Source organism: Protopterus annectens, chromosome 7.part0 (genome assembly GCF_019279795.1).
Source record: "Protopterus annectens isolate FY-2018-M chromosome 7.part0, PAN1.0, whole genome shotgun sequence".
Lineage (NCBI taxonomy): Eukaryota > Metazoa > Chordata > Ceratodontiformes > Protopteridae > Protopterus > Protopterus annectens.
In genome coordinates, this window is record NC_056739.1 from 488758835 (window position 1) to 488779508 (window position 20674).

Genomic DNA, 20674 nt, shown 5'->3' on the forward strand with positions numbered 1-20674 from the left:
CCCCTTTTGACGGTTCTACGCTCTTTGGCAAAACCATCCACGATACGCTCCTCCAGAGCGAGAAAGACAGGAAGACAGACGTCTGCCGCCGGGATCCGCTTCTCGGCTCCTCAGAGGTCCTACTCCAGGAACCAAATGGGACAGAAGAAGATGTGGTTCTGGAAAGCTCAACAATCCCGTTTCGCTCCGGATCCCTCCTCCTTCAGAGGCAGAGGAGGACAGGGTGGACGCCGGCCCAGGGGCAGAGGGGGTCCGAAGAATTTTGGGTCAAGAGAAAACCTTTTTCGGATAGGCCCGCGCAGCAGCCCTGAGGGGGTGCCCGACTGCTCCTCTCTGGAGGCAGTCAGGGGGCGTTTTTCAGAATACCTAGCAAAATGGGAGTCCATTATGACAGATCGCTGGGTACTCCGAATCATATCCAGAGGCTATTCAATTCCTTTCATATCTCACCCTCCCCGATCAACAAGACTCCCCGATGTCCCACCCGATCAGATGGAGGCAGCAGCATCAGAAATTCGAGAGCTGCTAAAAAAAAGAGCTATCCAGTGCACCCCCCCCCCCGAACAATCCGGATCAGGCTTTTACTCCAGGTTCTTTTTGGTGCCAAAAAAGATGGGGGACTTACGATCCATTCTCGAACTGTCAACACTAAACCTGTCAGTCGCCAAAGAAAAATTCTGGATGGTCACTATTCAGTCCATTCTCCCACACTTACAGGAGAACGACTGGATGTGCTCCATAGATCTCAAGGATGCGTACTACCACATTCTGATGGACAGACTATCCAGAAGGTTCCTCTGCTTTCGGCTGGGAGCCAGCCATTATCAGTTCAGGGTCCTACCCTTCGGTCTCACCACAGCCCCCAGGGTGTTCACCAAGGTCATGGCAGTTGTAGGTGCCCACCTGAAACTTCAGGGAATACAGGTCTTCCTGTACCTGGACGACTGGCTCCTAACTGCCCCCACCAGGCATCAACTCTGTTTAGGCAGGGACTACTTCTTACACATAGCCCACCAACTAGGGATTACAATAAATCACCAGAAATCCTCCCTTCAACCTACTCAAATTTTGGAATTCATAAGGGCCAGGATAGACACTATTCAATCCATAGTCTTTCTGACAATGGATAGACTTCTCAGTCTAAGCCTTCACATTCTAGACCTCTTGCAATCATCAGCTCCCCCAGCGGAACTAGTCCTTAGGGCCCTGGGATCCATAGCAGCGGCCATCAATCTGTCGCCCTTCGCTCGCCTGAAGATGAGAATCCTTCAATGTACACTACAAGTTCAATGGTCCATTCTTTTTCACCCCCTGTCTACACCCATTCCCCTCAGGATTTGCAGGGAGTCACTTCTTTGATGTCTCCACTCCAGAGATCTTCGAGAAGGCCGCCCCTTTGTTATACCCCCTCCACAAATCACGGTGACCATGGACGCATCTCTCCTCGGGTGATGGGGGGGGGCATTGCATGGGCAGATCCGTCCAAGGCACGTGGACTTTCACAGAGACTTCACTGCATATAAATGTCCTGGAGATGAGGGCGGTGCTTCTAGCTTTGCAGGCTCTCCATTCCCTTCTCCCTCCAGGAACTATTGCACTTCAAACAGACAACATGTCGGTAGTCTGGTACATAAACAAACAGGGGGGAACCAGATCCTATCCACTTTGCAGGGAGGCAATGAAAGTATGGGAATGGGCGATATCCACCAACCGCTTTCTCATAGCAACGCACATCACGGGTCGGTCAAACATCTTGGCGGACAGGTTGAGTCTAACGATCCTCTCACCTTACGAGTGGTCTCTGAACCCAGCAGTAGCGAAGGAAATCTTCCTCCAATGGGGTCAACCTTGCTGCGATCTCTTCGCCTCGCCTTCGAACACAAAGTGCAGCGAGTTCTTCGCTCTAATTCCCCCACCAGGGGAAGTCCCCAGTGACGCTCTAGTTCATGCTTGGCCATCCAGTCTTCTGTATGCTTATCCTCCTCTTCTTTTAATGACAAAATTCTTGCAGAAAGCTCATCGGTTGGGGAGCAGAGTTATCCTCATAGCCCCATTCTGGCCTCGTCAAACCTGGTTCCCTTACCTGCGGTCTCATCTAGTACATCCTCCCTGGATTTTAGATCCCAATCCGGATCTGATCTCTCATCCTTTAGGATTAAAGACCCCCCCGACCTGGACTACCTCAAGCTCTCAGCTTGGTTGATCCAGTTCCCTTAATGGCTAGGACTCCCGGTATATCTTCCTCGGTTAGAGCCATCTTGGTGGCCACCCATAAACCGTCTACCAGGAAAATCTACAAGAGTAAATGGAAACTTTTCTGTGTCTGGGCGGAGCACAGGAACTTAGACCCCCTTCACGGCACCTATCCCAGCAGTTCTAGACTTTCTTTCGCATACCTTCGATCAAGGGGTTAGTGCCTCTACTATTAAAGTTCAGTTGGAAGCTATTTCCCACTACCACATTGGAAACAGTTTAGGACCTCTAGCCTCCTCCAAGATATGCAAGACATTCATGAAAGGAACCTTTTTGTTAAGACACCCTATCAAGGATGCAGTGCCCCGATGGGATCTTACCCTAGTTCTTCAAGCTTTGACTGGGCCTCCTTTTGAACCCGCGGCTTCAGTCAACTTAGATTTTGTATCCTGGAAGACAGCCTTCCTGATTGCCATTTTCTGCTAGACAGATATCGGAGCTTCACGCTCTTTGCAGTAAACCTCCATACATCATCTTTCATAAAGACAGGGTCTCCCTCAGGACTAATCCCTCTTTTCTGCCCAAAGTGGCTTCAGAAGCCAACATCAACCAGTCCCTCAATCTACCTGTCTTCTTTCCAAATTTCCAAAACAAAGGAGAATACAGACTTCATTGTCTGGATGTTCAGACAGTTAAGTTTTTACTTAAACAGGACAGCGGATCTTCGAAAATCTGATCAACTTTTTGTTTCCTTTGCAAAATCTTGTCTAGGGAAGCCAGTCACTAAAGTAACCTTAGCTAGATGGATTTCCCAGTGCATTCTCCTAGCATGCAAAAGTTCTGGTCGTCCTGACCCCCTGAGAGTACGAGCCCATTCTACCCGATCTATGGCCACTTCTGCTGCTTTCTGGTCAAGGGTTTCTTTGGATGACATTTGCTCAGCAGCTACTCGGGCTTCCTCTCATACCTTTAGTACACACTATAAATTGGATTTAATATCCAGAGGACGTGCATCGTTTGGCTCCGCAGTGCTGCGGAATATCCTTCCATAAGGGCCTCCCATGTTGCTGGTAGCTGGGGACTCTGTCCCACAGGTTGCTTAGCAAATGAAGTTAACTACTTCAGATAAAGAAGTTATGTACTCACCATAACGTTCCATCTGAATAGGTAACTTCATTTGTCTGCAACCAACCCTCCCTCCATCCCCGGACCCCCGAACGTTATGGTGAGTACATAACTTCTTTTTTTCCCACCGGGCTTGGAAGGAGCCAGATACTGTAAACCTGTCTTAAACAAACCTGACAAATTCTTAGCCCCTCCAAAAGACAGACCCCACTGGAACAAAGGAGTCCTAGTTGATGCTATGTTGGTGGTAGCAGCCACCAAGAAGGAGCTAGCAGAGCAGAGTTCTTCTGTCCATCCACCAAACAGGGAGTCTAGAGCATTGGACAGATTTGGAAAGCGGGTCTTTGCTTTGGCTACATTTGCCCTGAGGTCTCTCAGATGTTCATCGTGCATACAGCTGCAGTAATCACAGATGGGTTCTCTGCCGTCAGGCGGTCCCTCGGTCGGCCGAATTCCAAAGTCTTGGTCCGGCGTCGGTTGTCGTCACTTTCTCTTCTGACGTCAGTGAGGCCAGAGTATATAAGACACAGCCGACGCCATGTTCTTCAGTCTTTTTTGCCACGCGGTGCCCGAAGCAGAAGCAGTTCGCAAGTGCCGGTCGGCCGGCTCCTGAATTACGAAAATTTTGGAAACCGAAGTCTTCATTAAAGCTAAGTACCCCGTTGGGAAACCTTTTCTTGCCTCAGACCGATGTCAGAAAAAGTTAATAATTGTATTTCTTGTGGGAAGCAAATACCGCATAAGGATTTCCATTCCCTCTGCATACCTTGTTTAGGCCCAGACCACGACGTCTCGGGCTGTCGCTTTTGCGCTACCTTCAATAAACGCACTATTAAGCGTCGGGCGGAGTTCGCCCAACACTATTTTGGTAAAGCTTTTAATTATAAAATGTCGGACACTCCGACTACCGTTTTGTCTAAAAAACGCAAGGAAAAGGACCGACACGCAATGCCCGCGGTCCCCGCCGACACCACGCCAAAACAGGCTACACGTGGTCCGGTTCTCAGCGAGACGCCTTTGCAGTCCCTGACTACCGACGACACTCCTTTGGCGGTGTCCTCTGTACCTGAGACTGCTGGGACCTCGGCCCTTTCCCAGACTACAACCACCGACGCCTTTGCTAATGTTGAGCCTACTAATGTGGACAGGTCCACTTCCACCCATGGTGTCTTCAGACCCTCATCTTCCTTTTCCATTAAGGCCTTTACTAAATCCAAAGCAGCCAGGCACCCCAAAAGGCCTGTTACACAGGGCCCATCTCCAGGTCCCATGCCTAAAAAAACAGATGCTAAAAATGGCTGAGGATTTAATTACTCTTATCAGAGGTTCTCAACCCCCTCCAGACAAGAGACCCAGAGTGGAGGAAGATTCTCCCTCTTCTGATCAGGGATCCATTTTATCAGAACATTCTGATGCAGAGGAACACTCTTACTCCCCTTTTGAGGATTCGGATGCAGAACAGTCCATCCCTTCTGTATCTCCTCCTGAGGATTTTTCCTTTGGGGAAACCTTGCATACCTTGAGGGAACACTTCCATTGGGAAGGCCAAGACTTTTCAGATTCTAAGAAAAGGCTTAGGGAATTTCTTTTGTTACCTCAACACAGACCTCTGGCGATACCCCCTGTTTTGGACATACTTGATGATGTTTATTCGGAGGCTTGCCTTAACCCGGATTCTCTGCCTCCTGCACCAGTCAAACCTGATAGGTATTGCAGAGTACCCAACTCTCACCAATTTCTATTCAAAAGTCATAATGCTGACCCTGAAACCATTTCACAAGGCCCCAAGGGATTGAAGGCCTCCACTGCCAAGAATCCACTTCCAGCAGAAAGGGAGTCAAGGTCTTTAGAAAGGTGGGGTAAAAAGGTATATACCTCGGCCACCCTAGCCATGAGGGCCTTAAATTGTCAGTTTCATATGCTTATATCAACAGTTCCTGTTATCACAATTAAGGAATAAAATGTCTCAACCTGAACAACCAGATTTAAAGGAGTTACAGGATATGATGCATAGTGCAGAACAAGTGGGTAAACATACTTTACAATGTGGTTATGTTGCACTAGAGGCTTCAAGTAGAGCGGCTGCTGCAGGATCAGTCATTCGCAGACATGCCTGGCTTAGAGAACAAAACTTGCCTGATCATGTCAAAGCTAAACTTCTAGATGCTCCTTTACAAAGGGATGTGCTGTTTGGTACTAATGCTGAGGAGATACTACGGAAAATGGAAGAAAAAGCCAAATCTATGCAAACTGTCAAAGCCTTTTTACAGGTCCAACCTCCACGTTTTAGCAGAAATTGGCCTTCAAAAAACTGGTCCTTTCCAGCCACTGACAAGCCCCAAAGAGGTAGATACAGACGCACAAGGGGCAGAGGGCAATCACAAGGATCATATAGAGGACGACAATGGCAAACTCCAGCACCAAGAGGTGGCGAGGACAGTGCACAACAATACAGGAAGCAAACCCAATGACTCCCTCATTTTCATGCCAAGCACGTCTCAGCTGGCAGCACCTTTGGGAGGAAAGCTAGCATTATTTGCAGCCAATTGGCATATTGTCACAACAGACAAATGGATCCTGGACATTATAAACAGCGGCTACAAGTTTCATTTTCACACTCTTCCAAAAATGAGAGGCATGCCAAACCTGCCACAGAATCAAAGGGCAGAGGCACAACTACAAATTTCAAAGCTCATAAGCATGAGAGCTATTCAAGAGGTACCTACTCACGAACAAGGCCAAGGTTTTTATTCAGGACTTTTTTCTGGTACCAAGGAAAGGAACCAACTGTAGACCCATTTTGGACTTATCCATCCTAAACACATTTCTACTCATACCAAAATTCAAGATGCTCACATTACAGCAACTTCTTCCCATGCTGGGCAAGGAGTTTTGGCTGGTAACATTGGACCTCAAGGAGGCATACCTGCATGTCCCAATCAGACAAAGCTGCAGAGGATACCTCAGATTTCTTGCAGGTTCAATCCACTATCAATTCTCTGCATTGCCCTTTGGCTTATCTACTGCGCCCAGAGTATTCACAAAGTGCCTGGCATCAGTGATTGCCTACTGCAGACTTCAAGGGATACAAATTTACCCTTATTTGGATGACTGCCTGATCCAAGCGGACAGCAAACACATACTTCTGGAACATCTGGCATATGTGACACGGTTATTGCATTCTCTGGGATACACAATCAACAAAGAGAAATCAAGGCTAACACCATCTCAGAAAATAACTTTCCTGGGTGCCAACTTGGACACAAACACCCAGATGGCCTATCTTACGCCAGAAAAACAGGGCCAACTATCTCATTACTTCAAAATACTAGCAAAAAGTACCAGGCTTACTGCAAGGAAAATCCTGCAGGCTCTGGGATTCATGGCATCTTGCATTCTTTTAATCCCATGTGCAAAGCTGCATATGAGGAAACTTCAATGGTACCTAAAAAACCTATGGTCTCAACACAGTCACAGTTTGGAAACAATAATACCAATAATCCCATGTTTGCAAAAGGAATTTCTATGGTGGGCCCAAGCATGCCAAGCAAACACAGGCCTCCCATTCTGCAAGCCTCAAGCAAAGCAAGTTATCACAACAGACGCCTCAGATTATGCCTGGGGGGCACACATGACGGACAGGTGCATCCAGGGCATATGGTCTCAAAAAGAAAAACACCTTCACATCAATCAAAAAGAAATGCTAGCAGTAATAAATGCAATTACAGCTTTCAAGGACTTCCTGCATCCAGGGCAATTACTGATAAGAACAGACAACACCACAGTAATGTGGTACATAAACAAACAAGGAGGAACACATTCATACCCCTTGTGCAGACTAGCCATGACTCTTTGGAACTTGGCTCTGGAATGGCAAATCGAACTTCAAGCCCAGAACCTGCAAGGATTGGAAAACACGCTGGCAGACAATTTAAGCAGAAATATGACAGATCCACACAAATGGAAGTTACATCCTCAGGTGTTTACAGAAATAACCCAAGTGTGGGGGAGGCCAGACATAGATCTTTTTGCCTCCCACAGGAATCATCAATTGGAAACGTTTTGTTCAAGGACCTTTCATCCAAAGGCCTGGAGAGTGGACGCACTTTCATTCAGTTGGACAGCATGGACAGTTTACACATTCCCACCTCTGCCTCTTCTGCCCAAGGTACTTTTGAAAGCAAGAGCAGACAGACCGAAGATTATACTGATTGCTCCAGATTGGCCATGGCAACACTGGTATCCACTGCTGAGGAGCCTAACACATACTCCCCCCTGGTCCCTGCCTCTAATGCCTCTTCTGCTGACTCAGCACAGCTACAAAACTCTCCACAGTCAGCTGAAAACACTCAATCTCGCTGCATGGAAAATTCCTTAACACCACAACAGACCCTACTCTCCAAGGAGGTGCAGGATGTAATTTTGGAGGCCAGAAGGCCATCTACTAGAAAAGCTTACTCCGCAAAATGGAAGCGGTTTTGTTCTTGGAATGAGAAAAAAGGCCAGGACCCTAGAAAACTGAACTTGCCTCCAGTATTACAGTATCTAGCTGAGCTGCTGAACAGTGGACTTTCATTTTCTTCCATAAAAATCCATGCCTCAGCCATTTCTGCAGAAAACAACACGGATCCTCCTTTATTTTCTCACCCACTCTTACGACAGTTCCTCAGAGGGGCTAAGAATATTAGACCACCAAGGAAACAACCAATACCAGCCTGGGATCTTAATTACATGCTAGAAAAATTAACATTGCCTCCTTTTGAACCAGCTGCCTCAACAGATTTGCAATATTTGTCCTGGAAAACTGCCTTCCTTCTGGCTATCACTTCAGCTCGTAGAGTTTCGGAACTACAGGCCCTCATGGCAGTGCAGCCCTTTCTCATTTTCCATCAGGACAGGGTTTCCCTTTGTACCAACCCATCATTTATGCCTAAAGTGGTATCCAGGGTAGCTTTAAATCAAGCCATACACCTTCCTACCTTTTACCCCAATCCTCAAAACAAAGGGGAAAGGCTGCTACATTCTTTAGACATCCATAGGCAGCTACGTTACTACTTGGACAGAACAAAGTCCTTCAGGAAATCAGAACAACTCTTTGTGTCCTATGCTGTAGGGGCTCAAGGCAAGCCAGTTTCCAAGCAGACTATTTCAAAGTGGATAGGCCACTGCATACGGTTTTGTTATTCCTATCATGAGAAATCTGTTCCTACAGGTATCAGATCACACTCCACCAGGGCCACAGCTACCTCTACAGCCTTCCTCAGAGGAGTACCTACCAAAGATATTCTGGAGGCAGCCACTTGGAGTTCTGTACATACCTTCACAAAACACTACCACCTGCCTTTATATTCCAGAACCAGAGCATGCTTTGCCACTGCTGTTTTGCAGGGCATTCTGGCTCAACCCAGTTCCTCCTAGTACCTACCACCCTGTGCGCGTAGCTTTGGGACTCTACCCATCTGTGATTACTGCAGCTGTATGCACGATGAACATAGTACTGTTTTGTACCTACCATAAATGTAGATGTTCAAGTGCTAATACAGCTGCAGTACAGGTTTCCCTCCCTCCTTCCCCACTTGGTAAAGGCATGGGGCCTAACAACCTCTTCATACAACCTGACTGGGTTATCCTTCTATGGTTTATTTGCTTGCAACCACTGTTTTTGGATTATATTGCATTGCATGTATACACGTATTAGCATAATTTATGTATTGCCTTCCTTCTGGGGGCACCTGACATCTGGGGCAAGAAAGACTGAAGAACATGGCGTCGGCTGTGTCTTATATACTCTGGCCTCACTGACATCAGAAGAGAAAGTGACGACAACCGACGCCGGACCAAGACTTTGGAATTCGGCCGACCGAGGGACCGCCTGACGGCAGAGAACCCATCTGTGATTACTGCAGCTGTATTAGCACTCGAACATCTACATTTATGGTAGGTACAAAACTGTACTTTACCTGGCACACTTTACAAGATTTCTGAGAGAGTTGACCAAAAAGCTTTCAAATTCTCTGAGTCCATGTCCACACAGGACATCAAAGGAACGTCCTTACAGCTGGCCACTCTTTTCTCTAGCTCAAATGCTTCATTGAGGTTGATTTCTCATACAGCTGAAGGCATCGCATGAGTGACCAGTTCAGGCATTGCCCTAAGGAGACATGCCTGGATGTGGCTATGTGACTTCACAGATCCCTTTAAGACATTCTTCATCAATGTCCCATTCGATGGCACATTCTTATTCAGGCTTTCAGTAAAAAAAGACACTTACAAGCAATGAACAAGATGGAAAAACCCTGTCTGCAGTGGGAATTAAGTTTTTTACCCCTCAACAAACTTTTTCCAGGCATCAGAGAGGCAGTAAGAAAATATGGTTCTGGAAATCTCAGGGACCATTCCAAGATTTGCATGGGAGCAATTCCTCCTTAGGCAGAGGAAGAAATTCTGATGGGAGACATCACCCTAGTGGCAGAGGAGGCCGAAAGAACCAGGGGTTCTGGAATTCCTTTATGGACAGACCCTTTCAGCACTCCTGTAACACTGTCCTGGAGGTAGAAGATTATCCCTGCACCCAGAAGTCTGGGTAAATATAACAAAATATATCAGGTTGCTAAAAATCATACCCAGAGGTTATTTCATTCCATTTTTCCAAACCCCTCTTCACAAAAAGAAGAAACTTCCTGAAGTTCCACCCAGTCAGAGGAAGGGCACAGCACAAGAAATTCAAAAGCTGCTAGAAAAAAAGAGTCATCCAACAGATCCCACTATATTAAATAGGATTTGGAACTTATTTATTTTATGTTTGTTAATTGGGATAGTCCACTGGACATAGGTCCATTTTCAGTGGAGGCCCCGGGAGAAAAGCTCCATACATATGAATAACATGCACCAAAAAAACTACAAAGTTTACAAAGTATATTTAGATACAAAATGCAGCGAGTCTTAGTAGTAATATATTCATACACAGCAGTACAGTTAGTGAAAACAGAGAAATCTTACAGTAACAGATTCATTAGTCTAAAGATATATATATATATATATATATATATATATATATATATATATATATATATATATATATATAATGACCTAAGTCATTGCTGGAGGGAGTCATGTGTAAACCAACAACTTCTTAGGTTATTGGGGTCAAAACCATAATCTATTTTATTATATTGTATGTATTTCTACAGTAATAGAATATAGACCTATCTGTTCCTCTTGAGGTATGATGTAGTTAAGGTGGTGTAGGGTCTAACATAGTGGAGGGTCTAGCCTGGTGAAGTGCAAGAGCATAGCCAGTTATTAGTGAGATGCCGTTTTAATGCTTTTTTGAACTGTATGAAGGATGTCATAGTAGTTATAGGGTAGAGCATTCTAAATTTTGGATACATAATTAGAAAAGAGGGCATCATCTGCTATATTATTTGACTTAGTTACTGTGAGAATAAGTTTGTTACTGGAGCGAAGAGTTCTGTTGTTGGTGTGGAGGTGAAGTAGGCTTTGCAATGCAGGGTTTTTTTCTGGTTGATATAAATTTTTGTGGGCCAGAGAGAGTTGGTTGTAGTGCAGGAGTTGAGGAAGTTCCAGCCAATTAAGCAGTTTCAAGGATGAGCAGTGGTGAGATCTAAATGGGGAGCCAGAGGCAAATCTAGCTATTTTGTTATAGCAGGAGTCAAGCTTAGCTAGGTCTGCTTTTCTAAGGTTAGTGAGAATAGGTGAGGTATAGAGGAGGGTAGAAATGAGGTGTGTGTGAAATGTAGTAGCTTTTGTTTGTTGGGTAAGGAATTGTCTATTTCTATAGAGGGTACCTAGTTTTTTGTGAACTTTCTTGATGGTCTGGGATGTATGAATATCAGATCTTAGATTGTTATCAATCTCAATGCCCAGGAGTTTGATGTGCACTGTGGGGGAGATAGTAGTTTTGTTACTGGACATGATATTAAAAGTAGAAGTTGATGAGGTGGACCTAGTGGGTTTAAAGAGTAGTAGTTTGGTTTTAGCATGAGTTAGATATTGGATAGCCATGTTTCTATAGAGAGGAAAGATTCCTGAGTTAATGTATGAAGTCCCTGTAGTGAGGAAGCTGCACAAATTAATGTAGAATCATCAGTGTGTTGAAAAAAAAAAACAAGGGACCTCGGACCAATTTTGGATCTAAACAATTTGAATCAGTATGTGAAGAAGTCAAAGTTTGGAAGTACAGTCCATCTTGCCATTTCTTCACAAGGATGATTAGATGTGCTCGATAGATCTTCAGGTTGCTTACTATCCCATCAAAATAGACAGGTGCTCCCTAAGACACTTATGCTTTCGGATGAGAGCCAGTCACTACAAACTTAGAGCCCTGCCTTTTGGACTCACCTTAGCATCCAAGGTGTTTACCAAATGTATGGCAGTGGTAGCTGCTCATCTGAGACTTAAAATATTCCATGTGTTTCCATATTTGGATGTCTGGCTGCCCCCATGCATCTCCTTCTACATTGAAATAAAAACAGCTGAATAATGTGGATTGAATCATGGTTTTAAATTTAGGGCTATTGATAGTGTTCAGGTAACGGATAGAGGTGGAGATATTGGCAATTCTTTAGAAATAAAGGAACTTGAGTGGATCATTAGATTAGCAGTGGATGTCTCACCAGGCCTGAACAGTGCTGTTTCCCTGAAGCCTATTTTGGCTAGGATACAGCGTATAAAATTAAGATAATGTGTTACTCCTAATTTTAAAAATATATTTAACTTATTTTTAGATATATGTAAAATATATATAAAGTTTTCAGTAATTTGTATGTATATGCGTACCTTTGAAGTAACATAAAACTGTAAGGAACCACCACGATGTATAACTAATATTTATTTAAGAAGAACAATCGCTTTCACGCACCATCCCGGTGCGCTTCATCAGGTTATAATCAATAATAAAAACTCCCATCCTTATATATGGAAACTCCCATCAATTAAACATTCAATTCATCAATTAGAACAGTTTAGTAAGGTGCTTTAAAAGGGAAATACATCCCATACACCCACAACATTTTAAAATATTCATGTATATTCTAGAAACTCCTTTTTAAAAGATGCAAATGGCAAAAAATGAATAATCAATTTAGCTCTAGATAGGTCTATTAAGAAAATTATAGTATTCATTACATAAATCTACTTAATTTTTATATATGAAACCTTTTCTACAAAACCACTTACTTGATAAAATCACACAACTATATACATATGATAAATAAATACTGCAAAAATACAAGTAGGGTTGCAGATAAAATATATGTTGAAAATGTATATCATTCATTCCTAAATATTGATTATATTAATAATTTCATATTAATAGCAATAGTAAAATATACATTTTGATGTGTTAAACTTACGATAAAAACATACTATATATGTAATGCTGTATGTTGCATGTTTATATATCAACAAAATCTGATAAAACATAATAAAATATATAAACAACATCCAGGACTGGTCATAACTAATAAGATGGGTTTATATTTCAAACAACCTTCATATATGCAATAGTTTAATTGCAGGACCATATCAAAATGTATAAGAAGAAAAAAGGAAGGGGATGACAAAGGGAGGAAGGGGGGGGGAGGTGGGAGGAGGGGAAAAAGGATGGAAAAAGATGAAAAAGGAAAAAAGGAAATCTTGAATGGTCACATATTTCCTAATAGAGCCGGTCGAATGCTAAGTGTTGAATTCAGACCGGGTTCTACATGAGCTCTAAAATTTAATATCCATCTCAGCTCATTTAGTTCAAGGGTATCTATTAGATTACCTTCTCTTCTGTTCTGGTGTATCATTTGTATCACTTTATATTTAAATATATGCTTGGGAAACTCTTGGCAATGTTTCGCTAACACATTGGTAATATTCCCCTTCCTGATATCATATACGTGATTGTATACACGATCTTTGAACCTACACGAAGTCATACCTACATAGTATGCTTCGCATGCATCACAAGTAGCTAAGTATATGACATTACTTGTATCACAGGTGGCATAAAAAGTTGGCTTAAAAGCCATATTTATGCCTGGAACCTCAAATGTCTGAACTGTAGATACATACTTACATATACAGCATTTCCTACATGGATATGTACCTTGCTTATACCTTGCTCTAACGTCCTGCTGCTGGAGTTTCATTTTTTCATTGCATAATAACCTTTTAAGATTTAAACTATTACTAAACCTGAAAGCTGGTTTATCCCCCACTATTTTAGATAAACCAGAGTCAAGAAGCAAAATCTTCCAATTAATTGTTATAATATTCATAATATGGTTCACATCATTTGTATATTTAATATCAACTGGTAGTTTCTTACTATTTCTTCCAACGTGATAGTTAAATCCCCCTTTTTTCTTAGGTATTGAGGTCCCTAAGGCTGTTGATGTTAAATCATTCACCAAAGTTAGTGGATAACCTCTATCCACAAAACAGGTTTTCTGAAAATTTACTAGATGTAACATATCCTCCTGTTTACTACAAAGTCTAGAAACTCTAGTCATTTGACCCTTCACTACATTTCGGAAGATGTAGCGGGGATGCATGCTGTCAAAATGGAGAATACCATTTCTCCAGCATGGCTTCCTGTATAGCAATGTGGTTATTTTATTATACTCATCCTTAAAAATATTAATATCCAAAAAATTCACCCTATAGATGGAGTACTCATAGGTGAATCTTAAAAAAGTTGTAGTTGATTCCATATACGCTACAAACTCATGTAGCGAATCTACATCGCTGTTCCAAAACAAAAGGATGTCATCCACAAAACGCCTATACAAAATAATATTAGATAATCTATCATTGCCAAAGATGAATTTCTTTTCCCATTGATAAATGGCCAAATTTGCATAAGCATTGGCACAGGGAGTGCCCATGGCAACTCCCCATGTTTGCATTTATATCTTATCATGGAATAAAAAGATGTTATTATTCAATATTAAATCCAGTAGACTGCAAACTACCATTTGGTCATTATTATCCAAAGTGCCATGCTCATGTAAGCATTCTCTTATAGCTTCAAGGCCAAAATCATTGGGAATACTAGTAAACAGGTTTTTAATATCTAGTGTAACCATCAATAATATTTCCCTTTTCAGATCTTTACATAATGAATCTCGTTTTAGATCCTGTAACAGCCCATAGGAATCCTTCAAAATTGTAGGAACTAATTTAACCAAAGGTCCTAGTTTGGATTGTACAAACACAGAAGCATTTTCTGTCACCCAGTGTCTGCCAGATACAACAGGGCGTAAAGGGGGTGGGTCTATCCCTTTGTGCATTTTTGGAAGCCCTTTAATTAGAGGGATCAGCGGAGAATCTATTATCAAGAAATCATAGAGGCATTTATCTATGCATCTACTCATTAATAAATCATATACTGTATCGTGCACTCCCACTATTAAAGATTCCACTTGCGATCTATCTATCTGCCTATAAGCTGAATCATTACTTAGCATTTTATACATTAGTTCCTTGTATAGAGGAGCATCCATGGCAACTACTCCCCCACCTTTATCCGCTGGTTTAAACACAATCCCATCATCGTTACAACGTCGCTCAAGACAGCATTTCTGTGATGCGTTTAAATTAACATAAAGATTTTATGCTTCTTCTCTTTATAATATAAATAAAAGTCATGTTCACATGAACGCTGAAAGCATTCTACCAAATTAGGCATGGGTGGTATGAACAAACTTTTCCTTTTACAGGCCTGCGACCCATATGCTTAACTCATTGTTCATAGAATCTTGAAACAGTACCTTAAGTGAAAGTTTCCTCGTGAAAAGTCAAAGTGCTATCAAGGTTTCAGAAAGCTCACTTCCTCTGGAGGGGATAAAGGATAGTCCTTTGTTGAGAATGGATTGTTCATCAGCAGTAAATTCCCTGGAAGTCAAATTGAAAAACAAAGTATTCAATTCCTTGTCTTTCTCCTTGGTTCCGGTGTTTCTCCCGACAGCTTTCTCTTGCCTCTGCCTCTGCTTGTTGAGCGTACCGGCGCTCTGCTTTTGTATGGGAGCGGGAAGTTTAAAGGTAGAGCTGAGGCAGTGCAGCCCATAGCCGCATTGCCATCTGACTTTGGTCTTGCTCCCTGCCCCTCATTGATTTTTAGGCATTGCTGGTTACATGGAAGAGATGAGCTGGTGGGTGGTAAATCCCTATTCACTGTATCGCTCATGGCCTCCTTGCTTACGGAGAACTCATTCAAAGCGTCGACATGGTTTGTTACCTCTGGCGTATTTATATAAAAAGTACTTATTGGGTTTATCAGGTTCGGAAGCAGTTCCATTGGCCCTCGGCCATATAAAAATGCGGCCCATTTGGAAGTCCTGGCAATCCCGCTTCAATTTTTTAAGCTTGATTTGCTCAAGCCTATTACTGTATTGTGTTAACTGTCTAAGCATATTATTAATTTTAGATACACAGAGTTCACTTTTAAAGTTTGTTATTAAACTTTTGTGCTCACCTTCCACTTTAGTGATCAAATCCGCTTCTATGGGTGAGAAATAATCTATTAACAAATGGATATATTGAGTTTCAAACTCGATGTTTAACTGCTGCCATCTACGCAAAAGCTCAGGATGGCTATCTCCATAGCTTGGCATGCACAAAACTCTCATGCCACGCGGGACCACTTTAAAATGTAAGCACGCCTCCATGTGTCCTCTCTGCCAGATGAGCCGGTGCAATTTATATAAATCATTTTCCAAAGATCTTAAAGCCCCATAAAAGTCCTGTAGGTTCTCAGTGTCCTGCATGACAATAGACGGAGCATTACTTTTGATGTCAAAGTTAAGCAAAGGATTATCCTGTTGGTGAAACAAATTGTTCCAGTCATCAGTGCCGCTTGTACCTACCGGATTGTAGTCAAGCTCTATATTGAGTGAATCCATCGTGTGCTGGTCAAATAGGCAAACAATTAGTAAGAATAACAGCAACAAGCAAAAGATGACCATCCAAAGGTTCCTTCCAAAAACGAATGCTGAGCAAACTGAAGTAATGTAAAAGTGTAAGGAACCACCACGATGTAGAACGAAGATTTATTTAAAAAGAACAAGCGCTTTCACGCACCATCCCGGTGCGCTTCATCAGGTTACAATCAATAATAAAAACTCACATCCTTATATACAGAAACTCCCATCAATTAAACATTCAATTCATCAATTAATACAGTTTAGTAAGTTGCTTTAAAGGGGAAATACATCCCATATACCCACAACATTTTAAAATATTCATGTATATTCTAAAAACTCCTTTTTAAAGATGCAAATGGGGAAAAATAAATAATCAATTTAATTCTAGATAAATCTATTAAGAAAATTATGGCATTCATTACATAAATCTACTTAATTTTTATATATGAAACCTTACTTGATAAAATCACGCAACTATATACATATGATAAATAAATACTGCAAAAATACAAGTAGGGTTGCAGATAAAATATATGTTGAAAATATATATCATTCATTCCTAAATATTGATTATATTAATAATTTCATATTAATAGCAACTTATTTATTTTATGTTTGTTAATTGGGATAGTCCACTGGACATAGGTCCATTTTCAGTGGAGGCCCTGGGAGAAAAGCTCCATATATATGAATAACATGCAACAAAAAAACTACAAAGTTTACAAAGTATATTTAGATACAAAATGCAGCGAGTCTTAGTAGTAGTATATTCATACACAGCAGTACAATTAGTGAAAACAGAGAAATCTTACAGTAACAGATTCATTAGTCTAAAGATATATATATATATATATATATATATATATATATATATATATATATATATATATATAATATGACCTAAGTCATTGCTGGAGGGAGTCATGTGTAAACCAACAACTTCTTAGGTTATTGGGGTCAAAACTGTAATCTATTTTATTATATTGTATGTATTTCTACAGTAATAGAATATAGACCTATCTGTTCCTCTTGAGGTATGATGTAGTTAAGGTGGTGTAGGGTCTAACATAGTGGAGGGTCTAGCCTGGTGAAGTGCAAGAGCATAGCCAGTTATTAGTGAGATGCCGTTTTAATGCTTTTTTGAACTGTATGAAGGATGTCATAGTAGTTATATTATAGGGTAGAGCATTCCAAATTTTGGATACATAATTAGAAAAGAGGGCATCATCTGCTATATTATTTGACTTAGTTACTGTGAGAATAAATTTGTTACTGGAGCGAAGAGATCTGTTGTTGGTGTGGAGGTGAAGTAGGCTTTGCAATGCAGGGTTTTTTTCTGGTTGATATAAATTTTATGGGCCAGAGAGAGTTGGTTGTAGTGCAGGAGTTGAGGAAGTTCCAGCCAATTAAGCAGTTTCAAGGATGAGCAGTGGTGAGATCTAAATGGGGAGCCAGAGGCAAATCTAGCTATTTTGTTATAGCAGGAGTCAAGCTTAGCTAGGTCTGCTTTTCTAAGGTTAGTGAGAATAGGTGAGGTATAGAGGAGGGTAGAAATGAGGTGTGTGTGAAATGTAGTAGCTTTTGTTTGTTGGGTAAGGAATTGTCTATTTCTATAGAGGGTACCTAGTTTTTTGTGAACTTTCTTGATGGTCTGGGATGTATGAATATCAGATCTTAGATTGTTATCAATCTCAATGCCCATGAGTTTGGTGTGCACTGTGGGGGAGATAGTAGTTTTGTTACTGGACATGATATTAAAAGTAGAAGTTGATGAGGTGGACCTAGTGGGTTTAAAGAGTAGTAGTTTGGTTTTAGCATGAGTTAGATATTGGATAGCCATGTTTCTGTAGAGATGAAAGATTCCTGAGTTAATGTATGAAGTCCCTGTAGTGAGGAAGCTGCACAAATTAATGTAGAATCATCAGCGTGTTGAAAAAAAAAAAAACAAGGGACCTCGGACCAATTTTGGATCTAAGCAATTTGAATCAGTATGTGAAGAAGTCAAAGTTTGGAAGTACAGTCCATCTTGCCATTTCTTCACAAGGATGATTAGATGTGCTCGATAGATCTTCAGGTTGCTTACTATCCCATCAAAATAGACAGGTGCTCCCTAAGACACTTATGCTTTCGGATGAGAGCCAGTCACTACAAACTTAGAGCCCTGCCTTTTGGACTCACCATAGCCTCCAAGGTGTTTACCAAATGTATGGCAGTGGTAGCTGCTCATCTGAGACTTAAAATATTCCATGTGTTTCCATATTTGGATGTCTGGCTGCCCCCATGCATCTCCTTCTACATCGAAATAACAACAGCTGAATAATGTGGATTGAATCATGGTTTTAAATTTAGGGCTATTGATAGTGTTCAGGTAACGGATAGAGGTGGAGATATTGGCAATTCTTTAGAAATAAAGGAACTTGAGTGGATCGTTAGATTAGCAGTGGATGTCTCACCAGGCCTGAACAGTGCTGTTTCCCTGAAGCCTATTTTGGCTAGGATACAGCGTATAAAATTAAGATAATGTGTTACTCCTAATTTTAAAAATATATTTAACTTATTTTTAGATATATGTAAAATATATATAAAGTTTTCAGTAATTTGTATGTATATGCGTACCTTTGTTTATGAGTTTTGTTTGGAATGTTAGTTGATCATATGACTCTTGGGCTGCTAGTCATGTGATTGGGTTAGGCTCTTATATAAACTGCTTTTTAAATGAACCTGTATGTAACATTGAGAAAGGGTGTTTAAAGCTGAAAGCTTTGTTTTAAATAAAGTTTTTTTGCTCAACTGTGGTGGTTTTTGTTGATCTCCTTCTACATACCAGAGACTATTTGCTCCAGATTTGCCGATCACTGGGAGTAACAAAAAAATTATGCCAAATCAAACCTAACACCAGTCCAGAGCCTGAAGTTCACTGGTACTCTTCTGGATGCAACTACACAGGTAGCATCATTACTACCTCATCATATATCTGCTATCAGGAATCAGATTCATCTACTTATTCTCCATCCATTTCCTCCAGCAAGATCAGTCCTTCAAGCAGTGGTTTCCATAGCAGCAGCCATTGTATTACTTCCCTTGGCATATTTCTTTATACATCTTCTTCAATGGACTCTAGCTGTTCATTGGTCCATTCTTCATTGACCCCTGTCCTTTTCAGTCAAGTGGACTCCAATTTGCAAATGACACATCCACTAAGTGGATTCAGTCATATGACATTCACCTAGACCGACCTTTTGTTTTACTGCCTTCAATAACCACTGTGACCACAGATGCTTCTCAACTGGGCTGGGGAGGGCATTCCTTGGGAAGGACATTCTAAGGCATGTGGTATCCCAAGAGACCAATCTGCATATCACTGTACTAAAGATTAGAACAATCCTACTTGCATTGCAGACATTCCAAGTTCCTCTTCCTCTAGGGACTAGTGGAATTCAGACCGACAACATGTCTGTGGTCTGGTACTTCAACAAACAAGGAGGAAGCCAACTTATCCCCTCTGCAGAGAGGCAGTGAGAGTGTGGGAATGGGCGATCTCATTTGACCGCTTTCTAATTGCAACTCACATTCCATGGAAAACCAGCGTTAGTGGACAAACTGAGCTGATCCATCCTGCTGCCTTATGAATTCTCTCCACTAGTTTGTGGTGAAAAGGATCTTCTGTCATTGGGGCCAGCCTTGCTGTGACCTTTGTGTTTCCCCACAACAGCAAGTGCAGCAGGTACTTTGCTGTTGTCCCTCCTCAGGGGGAGTCACAGAGAGATGCTCTAGTCCACGTCTGGCCTTCCAGCCTTCTTTATGCTTGTCCCCTCTTCCTTTGATTCCTAAATTAAGTTGGCTGAAGAGCTCAGTCATCCTCATTGCCCCCTTCTGGCCTTGACAGGTATGGTTCCCCTTCCAGTGGTCTCACCTTCATTATCTTGCATGGATACTGGAGCCATTTTTGGATCTCTTCTTTCACCCATCAGGGATCCAATATCCAGTAACCAATAAAGGAATCCTTCACCTCCCTGGGATCTCACAGTTTTGCTACAAGGTGTAACTTGGAAACTTTTGAACCTTAAGCTAAAACTTGTTTAAAATTCTCTTAATGGAAAACAGTCTTTTTTGTTGCCATTACTTCTGCAAACAGAAAGACCTCTTACATTGGAAAATAACATTAATTAATCCATTCATTTACTAGTCTTCTTTACAAATTTTTTGATTAAAGGAGAGTACATGCTTCATCTCCTTGACGTACACAGATAGTTACATTTTTATCTTCACAGAATAAAACAAATCATAAAATCAGGCCAACTTTTTGTCTTTTTCACCAAAAAGATTGGGGTGCCCAATTTCTAAAGTCACTCTAGCTAAATGGATTACAGATTTTGTCTCTTGGATCTATTGTCAACAAGGCATGACCTTACCCAAACCTCCCA

At 41.7% G+C, this 20674-nt stretch overlaps 1 protein-coding gene across 2 annotated transcripts in view; it reads left to right on the plus strand.

Annotated features, from left to right (window-relative positions):
• RNF167 (ring finger protein 167) overlaps positions 1-20674 on the plus strand; it is a 1911234-nt gene that overhangs the window by 1685086 nt on the left and 205474 nt on the right. The gene's annotated exons all lie outside the window — the stretch shown is intronic.